The sequence below is a fragment of the Puma concolor genome, chromosome A2 (genome assembly GCF_028749965.1).
Source record: "Puma concolor isolate L17-30 chromosome A2, mPumCon1.1.hap2, whole genome shotgun sequence".
Lineage (NCBI taxonomy): Eukaryota > Metazoa > Chordata > Mammalia > Carnivora > Felidae > Puma > Puma concolor.
Genome location: NC_141668.1, coordinates 18,491,596 through 18,517,329, shown reverse-complemented (window position 1 = coordinate 18,517,329; position 25,734 = coordinate 18,491,596). Strand labels below are relative to the sequence as shown.

The window sequence follows — 25,734 nt, the reverse complement described above, 5'->3', positions numbered from 1 at the left end:
GAGATGCATCGCGTAGCCTTTTTGCAAGGGTTGGGGGCGGGGCGGGGCTGTACTAACTCTTTTAGGTACAAAACCCCTCCTCTACCCACACGCGCACGCATAGAGGGGGAAAGGCTTTGCTTCTCAATCTTTTATTTCACATCTGTTTTCTGTGCTTGGGGTTGTTTGAACAAGAGAGTCAGCGTTAGAATCAACTTGCTCGGAGGGCGTCTGGAAGGCAGGTGCGGACTGCCACTTTCAGTGCAAGCTGAGAACAAACACAGCACCCGGAGCCCAGATCAGCCTGCTGCTGCTGGAGGCAGAGGTGGAATTTCTGTTTTGCTGGGAGGATCCCCCCTAAAGCGCGGCCTTACCTTGGGGCCTTAATTAGAAGCAGCGGTGGCCCTCAGGCCTGCTGAGTCTCCGTTTGATGGGACTGCACAAAAGAGCTGAGATGGAAAACGAGATCTTTTGTTATTTCACACATTCTGCGAAGCTTTCTCATAAAAGCCCCCTTTCCCGGTTCTTATTTGCCGTCACTCGCACCAGGGTAGTTTTAAAAAGGTTTATACGGGGCAAACAGGTGGTAATATCTGACTTTCCCTTGTTTGCCATAGGCTGTCAGATTCAATTTATGTAATCTCGGCCCCACCTTGTCCCTCTCCAGGGGCCCTCTCCCTAACCAGCCTCCTTCCCGTTCAGGCCCCCTGCCCTTCCTGCCCCCCGCCCCCTAGGGGTGGCTCTCCTTCCTCCTAGGGTCTTCCTAGAGATGTCCTGGTGTCTCGTACTGGCTTGGATTCTTAAACATTTTAATTTTTTTAAATGTTTAGTTATTTTTGAGAGAGAGTGAGCGTGAGTGGGGAAGGGGCAGAGAGCGAGGGAGGCAGAGGATCCAAGCAGGATGCGGAGCTCGAACTCACAGACCGTGAGATCATGACCTGAGACGAACTTGGATGCTTAACCTACTGAGCCATCCAGGTGCCCCCGGAATCTGAAACGTTAAAAACAAACAAACAAAATTCAATGTAAGTGAAACTACCCATTCGACATATAGGTATTTTAATTTTATAATTGCACCCTCAAATCGACCTGATAAATCAAACTAAAGAACTGTGGAGATTTTCTTATGTTTTCTTTTTTCTGTTTGTTTTAATACCAATATAGGCAATAGAAGATATACCACAGGCTGAGGGACACCAGCTGTGAGCTATCTGAATGAATGGTAAGACGCCGGAATGCGAAGAGGTGTGACCATCTTCCTGGATCTGCCTCCTGTGTTGTGATGCAGCTCTTGGTTTGTGGTGAGTCCTGACTCTCTTCCATGTGGCACTTAACTGCACAGCAGAGTACCCTTACCCGGGTTAACAGGAAACATAAAAACGGATGTCTCATGACGCGTCCAAGGGGTCTTGTGCCTGGACCTATGGAGCTGCATTGATTGGATGGTCTCACATTGCTCTGTCTTGACTCTCTGGATTTTCACTTTGTGGGTTACTTTTTAAAATTAAAAAAAATTTTTTTTAAACTCACTTAGCTCCCTTTAAGCACAAGAGTAATTTATTGGGGGAATACTGGAGTATCTCATAGGCCAATAGTTACAGCCTAAGCTTCATGAAGGCCAGGAAGCAGGAAGTGGAGGGAAAGTCATCAAGAACCTAGTTGGTTATTTCATCCCCACTCTTCTCTCTCACTTGAGGTCACCTGGGCTCTTTTTCTTCTTTTCTCCATGTTTGATCCATGTTCTTTTTGATGTTTGTTTTTTTTCTCTGTAGACCATCTTTTACCTGTTTGGCATGAGCACGGATAAACATGGCTGCCACAAAATGGTGGACTGTTCCCTAGTTCCAGGGAGATCCTTGAGGTTGTCCCGAGTCCCAGTAGTTGGTAGAGAAGCTGAGTAATCTAGGTTGAGTCAGTTGTGACCTAGTCTGTGGCCAGGGACAGAGTCATGTAATACCAACATTACTGCTGTGTTTCATTTCATTAGGTAGAAATTTGTTCTGTTAAGAAGAATTATCACAAATTTGGAAATAAGGCAAAAGGAGGACAGCATGTCCTTTTAACGTCATAGTGGAGCATTGTTTAACCCCTAAGAGTTCTTTGATTATCTAGGGGATGTACCTTTGATTCACTTTCTGCTAGTGATTAAAGGTCCAGACTCTGTGAAGTTTACATGATAATTTATAGATTTTTGTCCAGTAGGTATTCAAATTATTTCTGTCTGGTAGAAAATATAACCAAAGCTTATGGTTTTATTGCTCAAACACATTAACTAGTTTCGTACCTAACCTAACAATCTTATTCCAACATTTCCTTTCTTTAACGATGATAAAATCCTTCACCCTATGCCCCTCCTTTGAACCAGCCCCCCCCCCCCCATCTTGCTGATCTCCTCATAAATAGGTTTCTCAATCTTGGCATATGATTATTTTGTATTTGTATGAGAACCATGTTAACTTTTTGAAAATTGTATTTTCATAATTCCCAGAAAAAGGGGGAGGATTGGATCAACACATCAATGGTATCTATTATATTTTCCTTTCTGGTTCCTGTGACTCTCCCATTCCCTAATGGCTGCCACAATATTTTACCAATGATCTGGTCTTTTGCTTTAGTGAAAGTCCAATGTCAGTAAATCTTTTTCAGTCTTTGTTAGTCTGAAATATATTTATTTCATCCTTGCTCCTGAAAGAAACTATCATTGGCTATCTATTTGAAGGTGACACTCTAAGGTGACTCTCTCTTAGGCCTTTGAAAATAGTATTCACCTGTCTTCTGGTTTCATTTGTCGCTGTTGAGAATTCAGAAGTCAATCTAATATTTATTCTGTCATGGGTAATTTTTCTCTTCTCTCTGGCTGTTTTTTAAGGCCTTCTTTTTCTCTTTAGTATTTTGTCTTGGTAAGAATCTTAATGCAGATTCTTTCTTATTTGTACTTCTTGGAATTCACTGGGCTTCCTGACTCTGAGGATCTGTGTTTTTCATCAGCTCTTGGAAACATTCAGTTAGTATCTCCTCAAATATTACTTTCTTCCATTATTTGTATTATCTTATTCCCAAATTCCAAGAAATAATACATTAAATATCCTTACTCTATCTTCCATTTCATATAACTTCTATTTAATCATCTTTCTTCCCCTCTGTGCTGTATTCTGGATAATTTCTCTAAATCTGTCTTCCTGTTTACAATTCTTTTTTAAACAGTGACTAATATTATCTTCTGCCCAAAAAACATATGAAGCATTATCATCAGGAAAATGCAAGTCGAAATTATTAGTGTATTATCAGGATGGCTAAGAAAACAAAGGTGGTTTCAAGTGTTGATAAGATTGCGGAATATAGTAACCTCACTGCTGGTGGGAGTGTGATTTTGTATGACTCTTGAAAAAAAATTTTTTTAATGTTTATTTTTGAGAGAGAGAGAGAGAGAGAGAGCATGAGCAGGGGAGGGACCGAGAGAGAGAGGGAGACACAGTATCCGAAGCAGGCTCCAGGCTCTGAGCCATTAGCACAGAGCCTGACACAGGGCTCAAATTCATGAACCATGAGATCATGACCCGAGCTGAAGTCAGATGCCGAACTGACTGAGCCACCCAGGTGCCCCTGGTATGATTCTTTTGGAGAACAAATGTCATTATTACCAATGTTGAAGATTCTCATACCCTTTGAGCTAGCACTTCTACCGATAGGTATGTAACTAACATGAATACAGGCACATATGCACTAAGAGATGTAGCTTGTTCACAGCAACAAGATTCATAATGGCTCCAAACTGGCAACAGCTCAAGTGTTCCTTAAGAGGAGAATGATAACTAATTTGTGATGCCCTCATACAATGGAGAACTATAGCAGTGAAGACAAACACACTCTAGCTATAAACAATGATGTGGATCCATTTCATGAGCATAATGTTGAGTGAAAGAAACCAGACTCAATATATTCTGTATGAGCTCACTTATAAGCAAACAGAAAAGAAACCAAAAAGTTGCAAAGGAAAACTGTTGTGTTTAGGGGTGAAAACTAAGGGTAAAAACTACTGAAAAAGGATAGGATAACTACAAAAGTCAGGATCATGGTTAGCTTTGGGGAGGGTGGGATAGTGTACTGAAAATAGGAAATTAGGTGTAATGGGCAAATGAATGGGAAAATGTAACTTATCAAAACAGACTGAAAAGTAAAAGAAAAATGGAATAGTTCCATAATCATTGAATCAAATAAATTGAATTAGTACTAAAGAATCTGCCCATTGCAGGGCGCCTGGGTAGCTCAGCTGGTTAAGCATCCGACTCCTGATTTCGTCTCAGGTCAAGATGTCACGGTCCTAAGATTGAGCCCCACATCAGGCTCCAGGCTAGGCGTGGAGCCTGCTTTAGATGCTCTCCCTCCCTGTCTCCCTCTGCCCCTCTCCCCCTCATGCTCTCTCTCTCTCTCTCTCTCAAAAAAAAAAAAATAATAAAAGAGAATCTTCCCATTGGAAAAATGCTAGGCCTAGGGAGTCTCATAAGTATGTTTCACAGACTTCAAGAAATGGATTATGAAGATATTGCACAAACTCTTACAGAGAATAGAAAAAGGGGGAACACTCCCCAGCTTGGTTTATGAAGCTCATAAAAAAATTCTCATACCAAAATCAGATGAAGGCAATATGAGAAAGGAAGATTATACGCTGATTTTACTCATGAACATAGAGACGAATATCCTAAACAGGATTGTAGCAAACTGAATGAACAAGATATAAAAAGACAACAGATCATGACTAAATTGGAATGGAGCATATTCCAGAAATGCAAGGCTGGTTCAACATTTGAAATCGACTAATATAGTTATCCCATTCATGAAACAAATGAGAAAATTCATGTGGCATGCTCTCAATAAAAGCAGAAAAATTGTTTGATAAAATCCAACATCAACTGATGGCAGAGTCTTAGCAAACCAGGAATAGAAGAGAACTTTCTGAACCTGTTAAAGGACATCTACCTATAAAATTTATAAAAATTAACTTACAGCAATGCTACACTTTAGGATGAAATGGAAAAAACAGGTCCTTTAGAAATTAGGAACAATCTACTCCTGAAATCATTGTTGCACTGTATGCTAACTAATTTGGATGTAAATTTAAAAACATTAAAATAAAAAAAAGAAATTAGGAATAAGACAAGGATTCCTGCTTTCACCAGTCTTTAGCTAGTACAATAAGGCAAAAAAAAAAAATTGTAAGTTTCAAGGATTAGCAAGGAAGAAATGAAACTGTCATTCATAGATGACATAATTGTTTGCAGAGTTATAGGCAATTTGTTAGAATTTATAAGAGAGCTTAGCAAGGTTGCCAACGATAAACTCAATATAAACAAGTCAATTGTATTTTTATATTCTAGTAACATTTGGAAAATTTAATTAGATAAAGCTGTCATTTACAATAGCAATAAAAATATAAGGAAATTATGTCCATTTTTTCCAAATTTGAGCTTGAGATTTAAAGTATTTCCAATAAAAATACCAACATGGTTTTCATTTAAGTTGGCAAGCTGCTTCTACTATTTATATGGAAGAGCCAAAGTCCAAGAATAGCCGACACAGTCTAGAAGAAAAAAGGACAGAATGGAGGAATTTGCCCGACTGGCTATCAAGCCTCATTATAAAGCAGTAGTAACTACAACGGTGAGATATTTGTGCAGAGAATGACAAAATGGTGACAAGCAAAACAGAGAGTCCAGAGATGGACCTGCGCGTATTTGGAAACTTGATAAATGGCAGAAGTGGCATTGCAGCAAAGTGGGGCAAGTGCTAGGCCATTCGATAATCATCCATACAAAAATAAATGCCCTATGTCATTCCATGTACAAAAGCCAATCGTGGATCAAGACCTCAAAAGCCAATCGTGGATCAAGACCTCAAAAGTAAAGGGTAAAACTTTAAGCCTGTTAGAGAAAAGAAACACACACACACACACACACACACACACACACACACACGCAACATCTTTAGGACCTCAGGGTGGGGAAGGATTTCTGAAACATTACACAAAAGTGCAAGCCATCAAAGAAAAGACTGATTATCCCACTACCTTAATTAAGAACTATTATAAGACTATAAAAAAGAGGGAGAATAAAAGCTCCAAGTAGGAAGACATCTTCAACACATGTAAACAAAAATAGATTGTTACCAGAATGTATTAAGGAACATCTACAAATCATCAAGAAACATGTAGACCACACAATATGCAAACAGAGAAGACATGAGAACAGTAAACATATAGAAAAGCGTTTCAGAGAGGGAAGGAGGTACACCATAAGAGACTCTTCAATACTGAGAACAAACTGAGGATTGATGGGTGGGGGGGGGGGGAGGGGAAAGTGGATGATGGGCATTGAGGAGGGCACCTGTGGGGATGAGCACTGGGTGTTGTATGGAAACCAATTTGACAACAAATTTCATAAATAATAAAACAATGAAAACATTAAAAAAATTAAAAAAGAAAAAAGCATACACAAATAAGAGCATATGAAAAATGTTCAGCCTCATTATTCATCATGGGCTACAAAATTAAAACAAGGAGGAGATACTCTTTTATGCCACTGGACCAGCAACAATTAATAATTCAGACAATATCACGGATGTGGAGCCAATCACTCCCAGTGGGAGTGCAAATTAGTACTCTGGGAGAAAATTGGCCTTATCTAGAAAAGCTGAAGACGCACAGTACCTCAGTGGCCCACAAATTCCGTAATGTACCCCCTGGGGAAATTCTTCCATAATAAGCATCAAGAGGGATGTACAACAAATTTCATAGCAGAACTGTTGCTAATAACAAAAAACTGAAAACAAGACAAATATCCACCTAGAAGAAAATGGATATATAAATTGTACTATGTAAGTGAAAAATGAATGAATGACGGGTCACGCGTTCACCTAGGGGGGAAAGAAATCTCAGCAGCGGTGTTCGAAGAAGCCTTTCACAAATGAACACGGACCCAGTGACTCCATTTATCTCAAGTTTGAAAACATGGAAAAACCAAACAAGGTTCCATTCAGGGTACATATATATGCTGACACATATATATGTATGTATGTATTATTTTGAGAGCGAGAGAGTGTGTGAGTGAGTGGGGAAAAGGCAGAGAGGGAGAGAGAGAATCCCAAGCAGGCTTTGCACTATCAGTGTAGAGCCCGGTGAAGGGCTTGATCTCAGGAACCATGAGATCATGACCTGAGCTGAAAATAAGAGTTGAATGAGCCACCCACACACCCCTATATATGTATTATTATTATTATTATTATTATTATTATTATATTTTATTTTGCTTAGAGACAGAACACGAGTGGGGGAGGCGCAGAGAGAGAGAGGGAGACACAGATTGCGAAGCAGGCTCCAGGCTCCGAGCTGTCAGCACAGAGCCCGACGCGGGGCTTGAACTCACGAGCTGTGAGATCGTGACCTGAACCAAAGTCGGACGCTTCACCGACTGAACCATCCAGGCGCCCCTTGAGTAGAATGTGCCCAATGTGGGGCTTGAACTCACAACCCTGAGATGAAGAGTTGCATGCTCTACAGACTGAGCCAGCCAGGTGGCCCTCTGCAGAGATGTGTTTAAGGACAGCCTTGAGCCAGGCACTTTTTATAGGCTAGGCTACTGTCTGCCTGGCATTTTGATTGGAGGACCCTTACCTGCTTCTCTGAGAGATGAGGGACTGTAGCCATCCCCAGGCCTGCCCACCTGCCCTGCTCCACCCACCTGAGCAGTTCTCTGGAATAACACCTTGGAGACCACCCTGGCTGTCTGAACCCTCCCACGCCAGCAGAGGGGGCCGATCAACAGCCTCCATTTTCATCCTCAGCTCCCAGCTGGGCTCTGGGGAGAAGCCACGCCCTATTTTGGGCAGCGAGACAGATGGACTCCTAAATCCCCCGTAAGATGTGTTGACATGAATTTCGTCTTATTCAAGCCAGTCACCCTAGTTCTAGGGTTCTTGGATCTTGCGTGCACGCTCTACTGAGGGATGCTGTTTTTTATGTCGAAGTTATTCGTAGGACATGAGCTAGGAGGCGAACCACGTGACATTTGGATGCACTTGGAGTAACAATCAGGAAACCGGGTCCTGCCTGTGTGTAGGCACCTCAAGACCCAGTTTCTGGCAACGTCGTGTTCATCCGGGCAGGGATCCTATGGCCTGTGGGCTGTGGCCGCTCCTGCCTCCTGTTGAGGGGCTCACGCATCTGCCCCCTGCCCTCCCTGCCAAGGCAACTGTCTGGTGGGATATTAAAGGGGAGGAGGGCAGGGAGGGAGGGAAGGGTGGGGAGGCATCTGGGGCAGGCCTGGAAATGGAGCTCTGCCGTCTCTCAGCCAGGATTCCTTTTGAAATACACCAAGACCTTTTCCAGCAAGTCCCCAGACAGACCCTCCATTCATCTGGACAGCGCATTTTTCTTTGCAGAAAATAACCATTCATCAGCCAGCAGCTCCCAGAATGTGGGCTGAGAAACACAAGCCAGTGGGCCAGCCTTCCTTTGCCCAACTGATGCCAGTGGCCACGGGGAGGTGATATCATGGCCTAAAAATAACCTCCGTCTTACCCCTTCCCCTCCCAGGCCCTGTGCTTTCCAGGGACTCCCCCCTCCCCATGTTGACTTGGTTTGGGACAGGGAGGATATTTCTGGAGGAAAAATATTTCTATCCTGAGCTGCTTTTTCCTTTCAAGTAGGGCAGCTTGAAAACATTTACCTTCAATGAAACGTTCAGCAAGAAAATAGGTGATTTCTATGAAGTTTGAACATTCGATTCAAAACCGAACTCAGTCAGAGGCCAAGTTCCTCTCAGTGCTGTGCAATGAGACCTACAAACACATAATTACGTGAGAGTCAAAAGGTAGACGTGGCCCCACCTGCAAATTGACGCCCGGCACTGTTTTGAGTGCATCTCGTTCAGAGCTGGTAAATTCGAAGCCCAAAACACCCAGTGAGGCTTCGAGTTCAACAAGAAGGAGCCCTAAATCACAGGAAACCTTTAAATCTCTTCTGAGCTTATGGGCGACGGACTTAAATGTCACACAGCCTAGAAGCTGTCATTGAAGGGGCACCTGGGTGGCTCAGTCGGTTAAGCATCCGGCTCTGGCTCAGGTCACGATCCCACGGTTGGCGGGTTCGAGCCGGACACGGGGCCAGGTGTTTATTTATTAAATATTAAATATTTATTAAATAAATAAACATTAAAGAAAAAAGCTGTCATTGAGTTAAAATAAGAGAACAGGTGCCTGTGTTGCAGAGCGTCCTGCCTAGACCCTGAAGTCAGGCAAGTTTCCTTCTTCTGAGTACAGAACCACATGGGGGGGGATCCAGTACAGATGATTCTGCCATCACCTTGATGTGCTCCTCCCACGAGCTCACTAATCTCACCGCCGACCTCGGTGACCGTCCTCCCGTCCTGAATCCCGGCTTCTTTCCTACCAGGGGGACGGCTAGTCCTTCCCGTCGAGGCTGTAGAAACCTGAGCATCTTCTGTGGGAACTCCTCCCCGCACTTGACACCTGATACTCAGTCTGTCCTCAAGACGGTGTTTTTTTCCTCCCTTACAAACGGACTCCTTGCTTTTTCTGTCCACGTGGCTCTCATCACTGTAACAGCGCTGCAGGGAGACCCCTCCACGAGTGGGGCGGCCCCCGCTCAGGTCCTGCGCTGACCACCCTGCATGTCTTTGTCGGACGGGTAGTGCCTGTGTCCTATCCTTTTTCGAGAACTCACAACAGCTCCCTATTACCACCTCCACCTGTTTTCGTCCATTTGTTTGTTTGGACGGCTCTGCTTTACCTGTTCAACACCCTGCTGTTTGCCTGCGTCCTTTTCTCCAGCAGTCCAGGCCTTGAACTAACTTCCTTCCTTCCTTCCTTCCTTCCTTCCTTCCTTCCTTCCTTCCTTCCTTCCTCCTTCCTTTCAGCTTTTCACTGGGGCCTTCCCATCAGGCGTACCTTACTCCCTCCCCTTCTGAGCACTTCAGCCCCCTGTCCTGTTTCTTTGACGCAGGTACTTCATGGAGAAGCATGCTGGTGCACTTGTTCTCTTCGTGGGCCTGCCTGGCTGTCCGCGGAAGCTAAAATGACCCACTTAGAGATTTGCTACCAGAGATGAAATTTCATGGACCTCTTATGTCCCTGGGCATTCCCTGGGCTTCCTAAATAATCCTCCGGGGTTTGCTAACTAATAATAGAAGGAAAGGCTTGAGTTCTGCTGTCTCCTAACCATTGGTAGGTCAGCTTTCCTCTCTCCGACCTCATTATTCATGTATCAAATCTTTGCGGAGCACTTAGTGCATGCCAGGTGATACTTTTGAGTCCTTGATGATTCAGACCGATAAGGCACAACTCCTGGCTTCAGAGAGCTTACAGTTTAGGAGAAAGTAGACATATAGCAAGGCAATTATGGTGCTTGATTATGGTGTATGATTAGTGCTTTGATAAGAGATTGACACAGGACACCAATAAAGAAATAATGGTGGACATACAGTGCAGTAGGAGAGTCAGAGAAGGCTTCTTGAAGGAGGTAGTGCCTTGTGTCTTGAACAATGAATAGGGCTTAAGCAGGCAAGGAACCCCAAAAAATGCATTGAAATGGGGTGGACAGTGACTCCAGGCACACAGAGAATCACTGCTTTCTTCGTGGCCCTTTCCTTCTGTCCTTTGTCCCTGCTGCCTTGGGACATCTGGCTGAGGCCATAGGAAAAAATTTCAGTAGGAGCTTAGCCACCCAGAAGAGGAGCAAAACTCTCCTTTCCAGACATGCTCTAGGGAGGAGGTAGGTCAATAGTGGGCAACTTCTCCATTTCTCCATTTTAACTCAAGAGAGTGACAGCGCAGTTCAAGATGCTCCAATGGCTCCCAGAGCCACATTTCTCAAGGAAATCAAGTAATTCATAAATTTGCCTGTGCCTGTGTTATCTAAGACAAGAACTAGCAAAATGTATCCAATAGTAAGCCAGCAAGTGACAGAGCACTCGTCAGGATAAAATATTGCTTCTGAGAGAACTGTGGACCACCGCCATCTTTAAAAGTACACATTATGGAGAACCAGTGGGAGATGTCAGAGGCATGTAGGGTTTTTGTTCTTTTGTGCTCTTGCTCCAAAAGGAATGTTTATCTTAAGATGTAATTGCAGATCATTTAGTTGTATTTTCATAATGAGTATTGACTTTGCATAAACTCATTAAATTTTTACTACATGGTTTGGGAAATAAGCTTTAGTTTCCCAAAGAAAGATCGTCTTGGGCCAGGCTGTCTGGTTTGCATCTTTTTACCATCCCGGGAATGGTTGGGGTGGGGCTCCAAAGCGGGGGCTATGAGCTGACAGCTCACTGTCCCCATCCTGGGGACTGAGCCTCACGGATTGTGGGGTGGAATCCCAGCACGGTGGCCTCTGTGCAATAAGCAGACAGTAGCCAGCTTATGTTTATGACAGGGTGTTTTGTACGAGGGCCTTGAACCACCTGTGCAAAGGAAGTATCGTTTAACCCCCTTGTTCAGCATGTTCTTTAAAAAATTTTCCATTTTCTTTTAAAAAATAGGTAATACATTTCCATGGTTTAAAAATAACAACTACAAATAGAGCCATTGGCTCTGTCCCAAATCTGTCCCCAGTCCTCCCAGTTTCTTTTCCTCTAGTAGGTATCCGATAAGAATTAGTTCCATAGAGTGTCCTTTTAGAGGCACTGTGAAAGGTATAAACAAATGTGAATATAGTCTTTCCTCTCCCAACTTTTGAAAGACAAGTGACAGGGATGTCTGCGTGGCTCATTCATGATACCAGGGTCATGGGATCAACCCCCGTGTTGGGCTATGCACTGAGTGTAGAGACTGCTTGGGATTCTCTCTCTCTCTCTCTCTCTCTCTCTCTCTCCCACACACACACACACCTCTGTTTCTCTCCCCAGCTTGTGCTCTCTGTCTAAAAGAAAGAAAATTTTTTTAAAATGTTTATTTATTTTTGAAGGAGAGAGAGAGAGAGAGAGAGAGAAAGGCAAGCACAAGCTAGGGAGGGGAAGGGAGAGAGGGAGACACAGAATCTAAAGCAGTCTCTAGGCTCTGAGCTATCAGCACAGAGCCAGACTCGGTCTCCAACCCACAAACTGTGAGATCATGACCTGAGCTGAAGTCAGATGCTTAAACAACTGAGCCACCCAGGTGTCCCAAGAAAAAGAAATTAAAAAAAAATTAAGGAAAAAGAAAGCGAGAAACAATGAGCAGTGTTCTGTATATTCTGTACCTTATTGTTTCCTCTTAACACCTGATATTGGAGACCTTTCTATCTCAGTTCTTTATGAGTGTTCATGTCCCTTTTTAGAGCTGCGTAGTATTCCACTGTGTGGCTGTACCGCAATTTCTTTCCAATTTTAGTATATGTGCTGCCGAAGCGAGCACAGTACCGCAATTTCTTATTGATATATGTCCAATTTGATTCTAGTGTTTTTGCTACCGCATACAACATTTCAATTAGTAACGCTGGGCATTGGTCATTTTGCACATGTAAAAAAAATGGCTCTGGGATAAATCCCTGGACATGAAATCTTTTGGCCAATGGGAACATGCCTTTGTGATTTCACAGACATTGCTGAATTGCTTCCAAACAGATTGTATCACTTTGCACTCCCACCAGCCGTAAGGGAGAGGACCTATTTCCTCTACAGGTTTCCGCCTTATTAAACATTTGGATTCTTGCCAACTTGTTAAGTAGGAAAGTGGAATCTCAGTGGCTTTAATTTGCATCTTTTATTGTGAATGAGGGAAAGCACTTCTATTTCCTTTTCAGTTGAGCTCTCGTTTGACCATTTTTCTTTAGGCCACTGATCTTTTTCTTGCCGACGTGTAAGAACTTTTTGTATGTATGGGATGTGAGTTGCACGTATTTTTCTTTTTCTTTTTCTTTTTTTTTTTTAATTTTTTTTAACGTTTATTTATTTTTGAGACAGAGAGAGACAGAGCATGAACGGGGGAGGGGCAGAGAGAGAGAGGGAGACACAGAATCGGAAGCAGGCTCCAGGCTCTGAGCCATCAGCCCAGAGCCCGACGCGGGGCTCGAACTCACGGACCGCGAGATCATGACCTGGGCTGAAGTCGGCCACTTAACCGACTGAGCCACCCAGGCGCCCCGCACGTATTTTTCTATTTGTCATTTGTCTTTGTGTATAATAATTCATTTGGCTGCCTTTCTTCATGCAGAAGTTTTAATTTTTATGAAGTAAAAAATGTTAGTCTTGTATTTCATGACATCTGGATTTTGAATCATTTTAGAAAGGTATTATCCATTTTGAGGTTGTAAAAGAATTCTCCCATGTTTTCTGATAGGTTTCTTGGGTCATTACATTTAAATTCTTGATCCATTTGAACATTATCCTAGTGCATGGCAGAAGGTATGGCTTACTAACTTTTTCCAGATGGTCTACCCAGTTGTAATAACCCCTTTTATCAAAAAGTTCATGTTTTTCCCACTGATTTCCCAAATTTATTGTACGCCCAATTCCAAATTTATTTTATTTTATTTTATTTTAAATTTTTAATGTTTTTATTTATCTTTGAGACAGAGAGAGACAGAGCATGAGAAGGGGAGGGGCAGAGAGAGAGGGAGACACAGAATCCGAAGCAGGCTCCAGGCTCTGAGCTGGCAGCACAGAGCCCGACACGGGGCGCAAACTCACGGACCATGAGATCATGACCCGAGCTGAAGTCAGACGATTAACCGACTGAGCCACCCAGGTGCCCCTCCAAATTTATTATATACCTAATTCCTTTATGGATTTGAGACTGTTTCTGGACTTTCTATTGTTACATTAGTCTGTCTGCTTATTTAAATGCTAGTACTACACAGTTCAAAATTTTGAGACCTAGCGATGTAGGTGAATATCCCTCCTTGGTCTCACTTTTCAGAGTTCTCCTGTTTTATTTTTCTCTGAGAACTTTAGAATCCTCCTGTCTAGCTCTAGAGGAAAAAGAAGTCTGTTGGCACTTACTATTGATATAAAGTTAAGTTTATGAATTCATTTAGAATGCTGACATATCACAACATGATATGTCTATCTGTTCAAACTTCTTTTGTTTTCTTCCCACAGGCCTTAAATGTTGTTGGTTAACTTTGTTTTATCTTTTTTCTCTCTGGTTCCTGTTGTAAATGGGGCTTTTTTTTTCCACATTATATCTTCTGACTGGTTGTTCTTTCTTTGTTAATTCTGTAGCCTGCTACCTTACTGAGTAGTCTTATTGTCTGAGTTTTTCCGTCAATTTTCTTGGGTTGTCTGGCATATCATCATAGAATCCACAAATAATGACGTTTTACGTCTTCCTTTCCAATCTTCACGTCTCTGACTACTTTTTCTTGTTCTAGGAAAATAATGAATGGAATGGCTTTTTAGTGATAGACATGCAAGGCAAGTTCACTTTAATGGAGAGAGTTTGGACACATTTACATATGGAGCACAGGAATCTCCAGGAAGGGAATAGATTCAGACACTAATCCCCTCGTTAGAGAATTCAGGTAGGAATGTAAGTTGGTGAGGCCGCTGTGGAAAACAGTACGGAAGTTCCTAACAAAATTAAAAATAGAACTACCATATGATCCGGTAATTCTGCTTATGGTTATTTATTCTAATGAGATGAAATTACTGTCCCAAAGAGATATCTATGCCCCTTTGCAACATTATTCACAATACCCACGATATGGAAACACCCAAGAGTCCACTGAAGGATGAATGGATAAAGAAAATATGGTACACACACACACACACACGCACACACACACTGGAATATTAGTCATAAAAATGAAGGAAACCCTGCCATTTGAGACAACAGGGATGGACCTTGAGGGCATCAGGCTAAACGAAATAAGTCAGATAAGGAAAGACAAATACTGTATAATCTCACTTATAAGTGGAATCTTAAAAAACCAAACTCATAGAAACAGAAATAAGATTTGTGGCTGCCGGAGGCAGAGGGTGAGGGACGGGGAAATGGGTGAAGGTGGTCAAAGGGGATAAATTTCTGTTTATAAGATAAATAAGTCCTGGGGATATAATCTACAACATCATGACTATAGTCAAGTGAACTTGCCTTGCATGTCTGTCACTAAAAAGCCATTTCATTCATTATTTTCCTAGAACAAAACAAGAGAAAGTAGTTAGAGACCTGAAGATTGGAAAGGAAGAGGTAAAACATCATAACAATATTGGCTTGTATATTTGGAAGTTGCTGAGATAGGAGATCTTAAAAGTTCTCGCCAGGAAAAAGAAAAAAGTAGTAGTAAGGAAAAAAAATAGTAACCTCATGAAGTGATGGATGTTAACTAAACTTATTATGGTGATCACGTTGCAATATATACATATATCAAATCATTATGTCGTACACCTTAAACTTTTACAATGTTATGTGTCAATTTTATCTCAATAACAATGAGAAAAAAAGAAAATTCAATGTCGTCACAACATATGTCATATACTGAGTAGCCCAACAGAGGTCAGATGGCAGGAAATGATAAGAGGAGGCTCTGAAGGAAAGATCGCCATAGGTAGGAGAGTCTGGCCCGGGACTCAGAGAAGGCTAATTTTGGTTGTGGTGTTTGGGTGATCAGGAACTACTCTAAATCCAACCATCTTGGAGCCATGAATGTAGCTTCGGGGAAAAATGGCTCTGTGTGTGTGTGTGTGTGTGTGTGTGTGTGTGTGAGAGAGAGAGAGAGAGAGAGAGAGAGAATATCATCCTGCACATATGAATGGAGAGACTAGGTTATTGGATCTGCGACATTTGAATTTCAAGTTCCCACTTTCTTTCACCGGATGCACGTGGCCAGGTGCAATGCTTAGGGATGAGGAGCCCCCACATGTCCGGCAGTTGCAGTGAGCATCGTACCTTTTGCTGCCTTTATTTCTGTGGATTGGAGTCTCCACCACGTTGCCTACATTACATTACACTCCTGGGGTAAATGGGCATGTCCTGGGCTGCTGGGCCCCTGGTAATGGAAGCGACAACATGTTTCAGGAGCAAAGGAACCAGAATGGAGAACAGGGCTGTTGGGCAACCGATCAGAGCACAGAAGCTTCTCCATCTCCAACCCAACAACCCTCAGAGCCCTGCTTCAGAGCCAAAGTGCACTAACTCTGCCAGCCGTCAGCAGGTAGTGGGAGTGGAGTTCATGTGGGTCCCTTTCCTAGCAGTCATTCTGTTTGTTAGGGGACTCTGTGTTTGCATTTGTATGGTGAGTTATTACTAGACATTAGGGATGGCTAGAAGGACAAAGGGTAGATCAAGCGACACATAGGATGTTTGTCAAGCCCCCAAAAGATAAGGAAAAGTGGCCGATGAAATCAAAATTTGCAGCTGTGCTGAGAGGAAGACCATTGTTAGAAGTGTGGGCTTAATGATGGTTCAGGTGAGGGGGGGAGTTTGGTCAGGACCTTAGTGCCTATAGGTGGCAAAAATGTTGCTGCTGAACCATCGCAAGCTGTAGGTGGCCCATGAGTTCAAAGCCCCTTCTTGAGAAACGAAGTTTTTGAAAAATCAGAAGACCGTACTACTGCATATTTTGGGGTCTACTACATTGCCCCTGTGTCCTTGATGCAACCTGGAACACAACCTAGAGCTACACTTGGAAGAGAGGGCAGGGTAGAGCTGCTGTGTTCCATATATAGTCCGCTCAGCATCAAAGAGTGAATTTGAGGGGGTGACTGCAGATACATTGGCCTGGAGATCCCAACTGCTAAAGAACTCCTTAAGGTACTTGCAGAGATCATTCAGGAAGGGGGGTACCTGCCTCAACAGTTGTTCAGTGTAGGTGATATTGGCCTCGTCTATTGCTAATTAATTATTTCCCCAGGTTTCTAGAGTGTTAGGTAACATCTCCATCATACATAATGACATTTAAGATTTACTCTCCTAGTGGGGCGCCTGGGTGGCTCAGTCGGTTAAGCATCCGACTCTTGATTTCAGCTCAGGTCATGATCTCACGGTTCATGGGATTGAGCCCCGTGTTGGGGCAGCACAGAGCCTGCTTGGGATTCTCCTTCTCTCTGCCCTTCCCCTGCTCATGCTGTCTATCTCAAAATAAATACATAAACTTGAGAAAAAAGATGTACTCTCCTAGTAACTTTCAAATATATAATATAGCATTATTAGCTATAATCATCGTGCTGTTATGGCCCCAAACTTCTAATCTTAAAACTGAAAGTTTGTACCTTTGACCGACTTCTTCCCTACTCCCCCACCCCTACTCCAGCCCCTGGTAACCACCACTCTATTTTCTGTTTCTCTGAGTTTGGCTTTTTTAGATTCCACATATAAGTGATACAATACAATATTTGTCTTTCTCTGTCCACCTTATTTCACGTAGCATAATGTTCTCGAGATTCCTTCAAGTTGTAGCAAATGGCAGGATTTCCTTCTTTCTTTTTTAAAAATTTTTTAAGAGTTTCCTTCTTTCTTATAGCTGAATAATATTTCACTATATTTATGTACATATCACATCTTTATCCATCATTCTTTTTCTTAAATATATATATTTTTAATGTTTACTTTATTATTTTTGAGAGACAGAGAGCCAGAGCACGAGCAGGGGAGGGCCAGAGAGCAAGAGGGAGACACAGAATCCAAAACAGGCTAGAGGGTCTGAGCTGTCAGCACAGAGCCCGACGTGGGGCCCGAACTTTGGAACGGCGAGATCAAGATCTGAGCCGAAGTCAGACGCCCAACTGACTGAGCCACCCAGGCACCCCTACCCATCATTCTTCCACTGATGGACACTTAGGCTGTTTTCATATTGCGAGTATTGTTGGTTATTGTGAGTAATGCTGTAATGAACATGGGGGTGCAGATGTCCCTTCGAGATCCTGTTTTCATTTTCTTTGGATATACACCCGGAAGTGCGATAGGTGGCTCAGACGGTTGTTCTATTTTGAATGTTTTGAGGAACCTTTATACTGGTCTTCATAGCGGCTGTACCAGTTTACATGTCACCCACAGTACCCAAGGGCTGCCTTTTGTCTACATCTTTGCCAACACTTGTTGCCTCTTGTCTTTCTGACAGCCACATTGGCCTATTCTAGAGAAGACCGCCCCCAAACACACATATCATCCATAAGTGGTGTTAAAGCTTCACATGTTGAATCACAATCCTGTTGGTGCCGGTGAATCTGGAAATGGTTTGGTAACTTTAGACCGATGACTCCTTGGAATCGGATCGGCTTTAAGCGGGAAAACTTATGTGCTGAGCTGCCGCGTGGTGAGCAGGGCGCATGCCTTTTGGTCTGCGTTAGCAGGACGGGGGTTGTGTGGAATGTTTTTTGGAAGAAAGTTCTGGAAGTAGGTCTTGGCTTCTTACCGACCCCGGGCAGCTGGGGGCTTAGAGACTTGATAAGAACTGTGGCTTTCTTTTGCCTCCTGGGCTAGTGAATAGAACACAGCAGTTGGATCCTGCCCTTCTTTCCATGTGTATCTCCAGGTTGTGTTCTCAGTTACAGTAAGGAAACAGAGGCAATGTAGTAGACCCCAAAATATGCAGCAGTGTGGTCTTCTGATTTTTTCAAAACTTTGTTTCTCAAGAGGATGCTACCCCATGATTGCTAAACTAACCGAACCGGCTCGAAGCTCTGCCAGTACCGCTGTCTCGAACCTCGGACACATGGCCACTGGTCCTCAGTCAGAATCTGGTGTCCAGTGTGCGAGTGTGAAAAGAACCAGAAGACTTCGTCAGGACCTTCAGTTCTGGCCACAGGTCCGAGTTTTAACAGCTCCTGGAGCATTTACAAATCTCATTGCCCAGGCCTCTCCCCACAGAAATCCTGATTCAGTGGGTCTGGGTTGGGGCCCAGTGAGTGACTCAGATGTCCGGCCAGGCTTAGAAACCACCCAGCTAGGCTCGTCTGAGCTCCGTCACTAGGGAGCTGAGTGACCTTTGGCAAATCACTTGACTTCCTTGAATCGCAGTTTCTCATCTCTGAAATAAGAACGTGGTTGGATCGGAGGTACCCAAACGAGCCGCAAATCAGCAACTCCCAGGGAGCTTTAGAAATACAGATTCCCCAGTCCCACTCCAGACTTACTGACTCTGAGTCTTTGGGACCAGAGCCCCGGAAGCTGTATCTAAAAACATGGTAGTAAAATACCCGTGACGTAAATTTGAGCAGCTTGACTGTCGTTAACTATGCACTTCAGCAGTGTTACATACATGCACATTTGCAGCCAAGCCCCAGAACTTTTTCATCCTGCTAAACTGACACTCTGTACCCATGAAACGGCTCCCCATTCTCTCCCTCCGCCCCCCCCCGCCAAGTCCCTGGCAACCACCATTTGACTTTCTGTCCCTATGATTTTTGACAACTCAGTACCTCACGACAACTGGAATCACAAAGTATTTGTCTTTTTGCGACTGGCTTATTTCACTTAGCGTAACGTCCTCGGGGTTCATCCATGTTGTACTACACTGCAGACCTTTCTTCCTTTTTAAGGCTGAATAATATTATATTTTTATATGTTTTCCTTGCCTGTTAATCTGTCCAGGGTCGCTTGGGTTGCTTCCACAATTTAGTGATGCTGCTGTGGCCATAGGTGTACAAATATCTCTCCCAGATCCCCCTTTTAATTCTTAAATGTTTTATTTTTATTTTTTTTGAGAGAGAGAGAGAGAGAGCGAGTGAGGGAGGGGCATAGAAGGGGGAGAGGGGCAGAGAGAGGGGGACAGAGGATCCAAAGCAGGCTCCGTGCTGACAGCAGAGAGCCCGATGAGAACTCACTCAGGAACCGTGAGTTGCACGTCCAAAATCGGACACTCAACTGACTGAACCACCCAGCTGCTCCCCCTCTTTTCAGTCCTTTAAGGTGTGTACCCAGCAGTGCAATTTCTGGGTCATGTGGTACTTTTCATTTTTTTTCAGGAGCTGCCATACTGCTTTTCACAGCCACTGTACCATTTTACGTTCCCACCAATAATACACAGGGGTTCCAATTTCTCCACGTCCTCTCCCTTCCTGGCGGATGTGAGGAACCTGTGTGTTGACAAAGATTTCCAGAAGATTCTGATGCAGCTAGTCACTGGGCAGGCAGCTTTGGACTCAGGGGTCACTTGGGCCCCTTCTAGCTTGAAAGCACCTGAATTCACATAACCATGAACTCAGATGGCTCGACTTCTGTCGTATGTCGGCAGTCGTCACGATTTGCCTGCACACTATGCCTGTTTGAGATTGTTCTCTATGGCTGATGGAGGCGTGAGCGCTTTTCCCCCCGCCGCGTTGACTTCGGACTGCTAGCTTCCGGGCCTGGCACATGATGGGTGGCTCAAAAGCTGAATGAATCAATGAATGAGCAAGGCAGGTCCTTAAATCAGAGATCAGCCTTGTTTATTACGAACCTCTCACTGGGCCAAGCGAAAGTGCTGCCAACGTAGTCCATACTAACATGTGTTCGAGCGTGGACGAGACACGTACCGGACATGTGTCATTTTCGCTGGTATAGAAGCCGGTACCTTGAGCAGGCTGAGTGCCGTGTTGACCCCAGGTGACAGTGTTTTGGTTCTTCCCTTGTACGAGTATTTTTTGGCCAAGGCAGAGCCTACGTAGGCAGCATCAGACCGCACAGGACCTGGGGGAAAGCGTTTAGATGCATCTGTGTATTTCGCTTCCTTGTGCACAGGAGCTCCCAGGGTCAGCCAGCTGTTGTCAGGCAAGCGGGGTGGCACCTTGGAGCAGAATCCATCATCCCAGGGGAGCCGCCCATCCAGCCATGGCCTGACTTGCCCTGCGGGGTTTGCCAGCACCAGAGTTCTTGGCACCGCCCCGGGAGAGCTGGAGTCCTTCCCCGCGGCGTGGCCTGGAGAACCAGGAGGGAAAATGTGGGCTTTGTGCTCTGGAAGGTAGAGCAGGGTGTAACACCACAGCTCCACCGGGTCCTGGAGGTCACAGCCTCCAGGGTGCGTCTGTGGCTGTGTCCTGTGGGCACACCCCCACCCCACCCCGCAGCCTGCAGCCCTTCTGGTCTGGAGAAAGCAGTCCTGAAGCCTCCTCACCATCATGGTCCTGACCCGCAGGGGCAGGGCGGTGGCTTCATCATGGCCAATGTGCTCAGCCAGTTCTTGCCTCTTAGGTGTTCCCATGGTTACAAAGCAGCTCTTCCCTGGAGCAGACAGCCTTAGAATTTACGCATAACATTTACATACAGGGTCACAGTGAATCCTGTACAGTGGGTTACATACGAACTGGGCAGGATGGTGAAGAAACACGTATTTTCTTTAACAACGTTGGCCAGAAGCGTGTTTGCTTCTCCAACTCAGCCGTTTTGCCGGCTCTGCTCTGCCTTTCACCTCCGCTCATGCAACACAGAATGTTTATTAGAACAGCAGTTCTCCTCTGGTCTCTCTGACACTGAGTTTTGCCTTGGAAGTGGGCTATGATTGAACTAGCGAACTGATTTAAGAACCAGGGTACCTCTGCGAGAAGGCCATCAGAGAAGATAGTAGATGTCCATGAAATTAATCATAATAAATTCCCAGCAATAACTGACATCTGTGTGGTGCCCACTAGGAGCCAACTGTCCTAACCGAGGAGAAACTGGAGGCCCTGAGAGGGTGGGTGACTCACACACAGTCACACGGCTGGTTTCAGCGAGGTTGGTGTCTTCTCCATTTTGGTCTGTGTCCCTCACCACCACGCTGCTTCCTCGGGTGTCTGTAGGTCCCCTTTCTTCTCCATTCTCTGCTCCGTGCTCCTGCACTTAAAAAAAAAAAAAAAAATGGAGGGAAAATCCAGGCAACATAAAGTTAACCATTTTAAAGTGTACTGTTCAGGGACATTCAGCACATTCCCAGTGTTGTGCAACCATCACCTCTATCTAGTTCCAGAACATTTTTCTTTCTCCAAAAGGAAACCCTGAGCCCATTGAGCAATCACTCCACATTCCCTCTGCTTCCCAGTCCCTGGCAACCACTAATCTGTTTTCGGTCTCTATGGATTTTTATTCTGGACATTTCATATAAATAGAATCATGTGGTACATGGCCTTTTGTGTCTGGCTTCTGTCACTTAGCATGTTTTTGAGATTCATCCCTGTTGTATCACTATCTCATTCCTTTTGATGACCGAATACTCTTCCATTGTGTGGCTAGGCCACATTTTGTTTGTCCACTCATCTGTTGGTTGCACTTGGGTTGTTTCCACCTTTTGGCCATCGTGTATAATCCTGCCGTGAGCATTTGCGTACTTGTATTTGTTTGAATACCTGTTTTCGGTTCTCTTGGGTATGTTCGCCGAGGAATGGAATAGCTGGGTCAAATGGTGACTAAATGTTTCACTCTCTGCAGAACCTTCCAGTGCTTTTAGGTGGAGTAACTCTCTCCTTACTCTGAGCCTGGAACATGCTGGTGGTAAAGAAAATGCTGAGCCTCCTTCCTCACCTGGAGACAGTCCTCTAGCGTCCCTGCCTTTAGGGGTGACAGGAAAGGCAATCAGGTTTGAGGAAGAAAGCTGAGTGAGTCTGCTTGACTCCCAGAACAAAGCCCCACAGACTGGGGAACTTACCCGACAGAAATTAATTTTCTCTCAGTTCTGGAGGTTGGAAGTCTGAGATCAAGGTGTCATCAGGATTGTTTTCTTTTTCTTTTTTCTTTTTTTTCAAGTTTGTTTGTTTGTTTATTTATTTATTTATTTATTTATTTATTTATTTATTTATAATTTACATCCAAGGTAGTTAGCATATAGTGCAACAATGATTTCAGGAGTAGAGTCTTTAATGTCCCTTACCTGTTTAGCCCATCCCCCATCCCATAACCCCTCCAGTAACCCTCTGTTTGTTCTCCATATTTAAGAGTCTTTTATGTTTTGTCCCCCCCAATATATGTTTTATATTATTTTTGCTTCCCTTTTCTTATGTTCGTCTGTTTTGTCTCTTAAAGTCCTCATATGATATTTGTCTTTCTCTGACTAATTTCACTTAGCATAATACCCTCCAGTTCCATCCACGTAGTTGCAAATGGCAAGATTTCATTCTTTTTGATTGCCGAGTAATACTCCATTGTATATATATACCACATCTTCTTTATCCATTCATCGATTGATGGACATTTGGGCTTTTTCCATACTTTGGCTATTATCAAAAGTGCTGCTGTAAACATTCGGGTGCATGTGCCCCTTCAAAACAGCTACCTGTATCCCTTGGATAAATACCTAGTGGTACAATTGTGACTGATAGAGTAGTTCTATTTTTAACTTTTTGAGGAACCTCCATACTGTTTTCCAGAGTGGCTGCACCAGCTTGCATTCCCACCAGCAGTGCAAAAGGGATCCTCTCTCTCTGCATCCTCGCCAACATCGGTTGTTGCCTGAGTTGTTAATGTTAGCCATACTGACAGGTGTGAGGTGGTATCTCATTGTGGTTTAGATTTGAATTTCCCTGATGATGAGTGATGTTGAACATTTTTTCATGTGTCGGTTGGCCATCTGGATGTCTTCTTTGGAGAAATGTCTATTCATGTCTTTTGCCCATTTCTTCCCTGGATTATTTGTTTTTTTGGGTGTTGAGTTTGATAAATTCCTTATAGATTTTGGATACTAATGCTTTATCTGGTATGTCACTTGCAAATATCTTCTCCCATTCCATCAGTTGCCTTTTAGTCTTGCTGATTGTTTCCTTCACTGTGCAGAAGGTTTTTATTTTGATGAGGTCTCAGTATTTCATTTTTGCTTTTGTTTCCCTTGCCTCCGGAGACGTGTTGAGTAAGAAGTTGCTGCGGCCAAGGTCAAAGAGGTTTTTGCCTGCCTTCTGCTCAAGGATTTTGATGGCTTCCTGTCTTAAATTTAAGTCTTTTATCCATTTTGAGTTTATTTTTGTATATGGTGTAAGGAAGTGGTCCAGGTTCATTCTTCTGCATGTCGCTGTCCAGTTTTCCCAGCACTGCTTGCTGAAGAGACTGTCTTTATTCCATTGGATATTCTTTCCTGCTTTGTCAAAGATTAGCTGGCCATACGTTTGTGGGCCCATTTCTGGGTTCTCTATTCTGTTCCAAAGATAGGGTTGTTTTCTTCTGAGGTTTTTTCCCGAGGTCTTCTCTCTGTGTCTTCTCTGTCTTCCCTCCATGCTTGTCTATGTCCTGATCTCCTCCTCTTATATGGGCACTAGTCGGATTGAACAAGTGCCTACCCACATGACCTCATTTTGCTTTGACTCCCTCTCTAATGGTCCTATTTCCCAATAGTCACATTCTGAGGTTCTGGGGACTCAGACTTCAACACCTGATTTCAGCCCTGCCTGGAAACAGGTGCATAATGTGGGTAGGGGACAACCTTTCTACCCCGTGGTTTCTCAGCTGTAAAAGAAGAGAATAATACTAGTCCTAAAAATCGGTAAACGTGAGGTAAATTGTGCTCATGTTTCTAGAACTGTGTTTGGCACAAGATAGGCACAAAAAACCAACAATTTGTGCTTTTGTTCCCTTACATTCTTAGGGCTTTCTATGTGTTATTTCCCCCAGCAAATATATTTGAAACATGGATTCTTCTCATGTGGCAAATGAAGGCATCAGGAGGTGGGGCCCTGTCAGGTCTACGGTTGCAAAGTATCTGTTCTAGCTCCAGGCATCATGTCCATGGTCAGGTGAGAAGAAGAGCAAGGGTGTCACTACCGATGGGTTTGCCTTGTATCAAATAGTAAGACCATTTTTAGAAGCCTCCATAATTTTCCTTTAATGTTTCATGTCCAGCCTTGTGTCACATGGCTACCCCTACTCTAGCTGCAAGGGAGGCTGGGAAAGTGAGTATTTAATTGGGAAGTGAGCAAGAAGACAGGGAGGTGGGAATGGCCATTGGATGAGTCCACCATCAGTGTCCGCCATACCTTTCCCTTCTCCATGAGGGTCCATTCCCTCACCTAGATGCAAGGAGCCCTTTTCCCTTCTTGCTTCTAATCCTCTTTGAGTCTTGATTTCAGCACACATATACTCTTTAATCTGGCAGCTAGCAGTTATTTTGTGTTCCTCTGATCTTCCCTTCCAGACTAGAAACTCCCCAGGAGCAGAGGCCATTACTCGTTCATCTTTGCATTCCCTACAGCTCCCAGGACTGTTGCTCAAACATACTCTGTATACAAATGTTTTGTTGATAGCTCATGAGTAGTGGCTTGAGTTTAAAAAATTGCCTTTTGTGTTATTTGGTTAAAACTCTTTATACTTTGTGAATATTTTAGAATATACGTGGCATTATAGCAAACATTTGTGTTCTTAGCATTTGCGAAACATGTGATAATACCTGTAAGATGCTCAGCACACTGTAAGGACTCAAGACACATCAACCACCTCCATGTCCTTCAAGCCGTGTAGAATTCTAGTAGAGTGGGTGCCATTATTATCCTTATTTTACAGATGGGGTAGCTGAGGTTTTATGGAAGTTTGTCCCCTGTTCCCAAACACCTGCTAAGTTGCAGAGCTGGGATTTGAATGCTGATCTGTATGAATTTGAAGTCCATGATTTTAACTATTAGCTGTATGATTTCCAGCCTAGACCACCCTTCCTTCCTTACCTTCTCCAACACCTGAAATTTAATGGAGGCTATGTTCTCGGGCACTGATTTTTATTTTTCACACCCTCTCTATCCACCTGGTCAAGGGATTTGGTGTATTAGCCTGTCCTTGTCAGGCTGAAGCCAGAAGAGCTATGGACTGTAATTCTCAGTGACTGGGAAAGTCCCCCAAGAAAGCCGTTCTTGAACAGACCCCCCACCCCCTCCCCATCCATGCCCTACAAGGCAGTCCTTGACA

General features: G+C 43.8%; 1 long non-coding RNA gene across 1 annotated transcript in view; it reads left to right on the top strand.

Annotated features, from left to right (window-relative positions):
* Positions 1–820: 820 nt before the first annotated feature.
* The window catches only part of LOC147583035 (uncharacterized), a 153,099-nt gene continuing 128,185 nt past the window's right edge, over positions 821–25,734 (top strand). The window contains exons 1-2 of the long non-coding RNA XR_015244772.1: positions 821–1,004; positions 1,144–1,280. This is a non-coding gene — a long non-coding RNA (uncharacterized LOC147583035). The remainder of the gene's footprint in view (positions 1,005–1,143; positions 1,281–25,734) is intronic.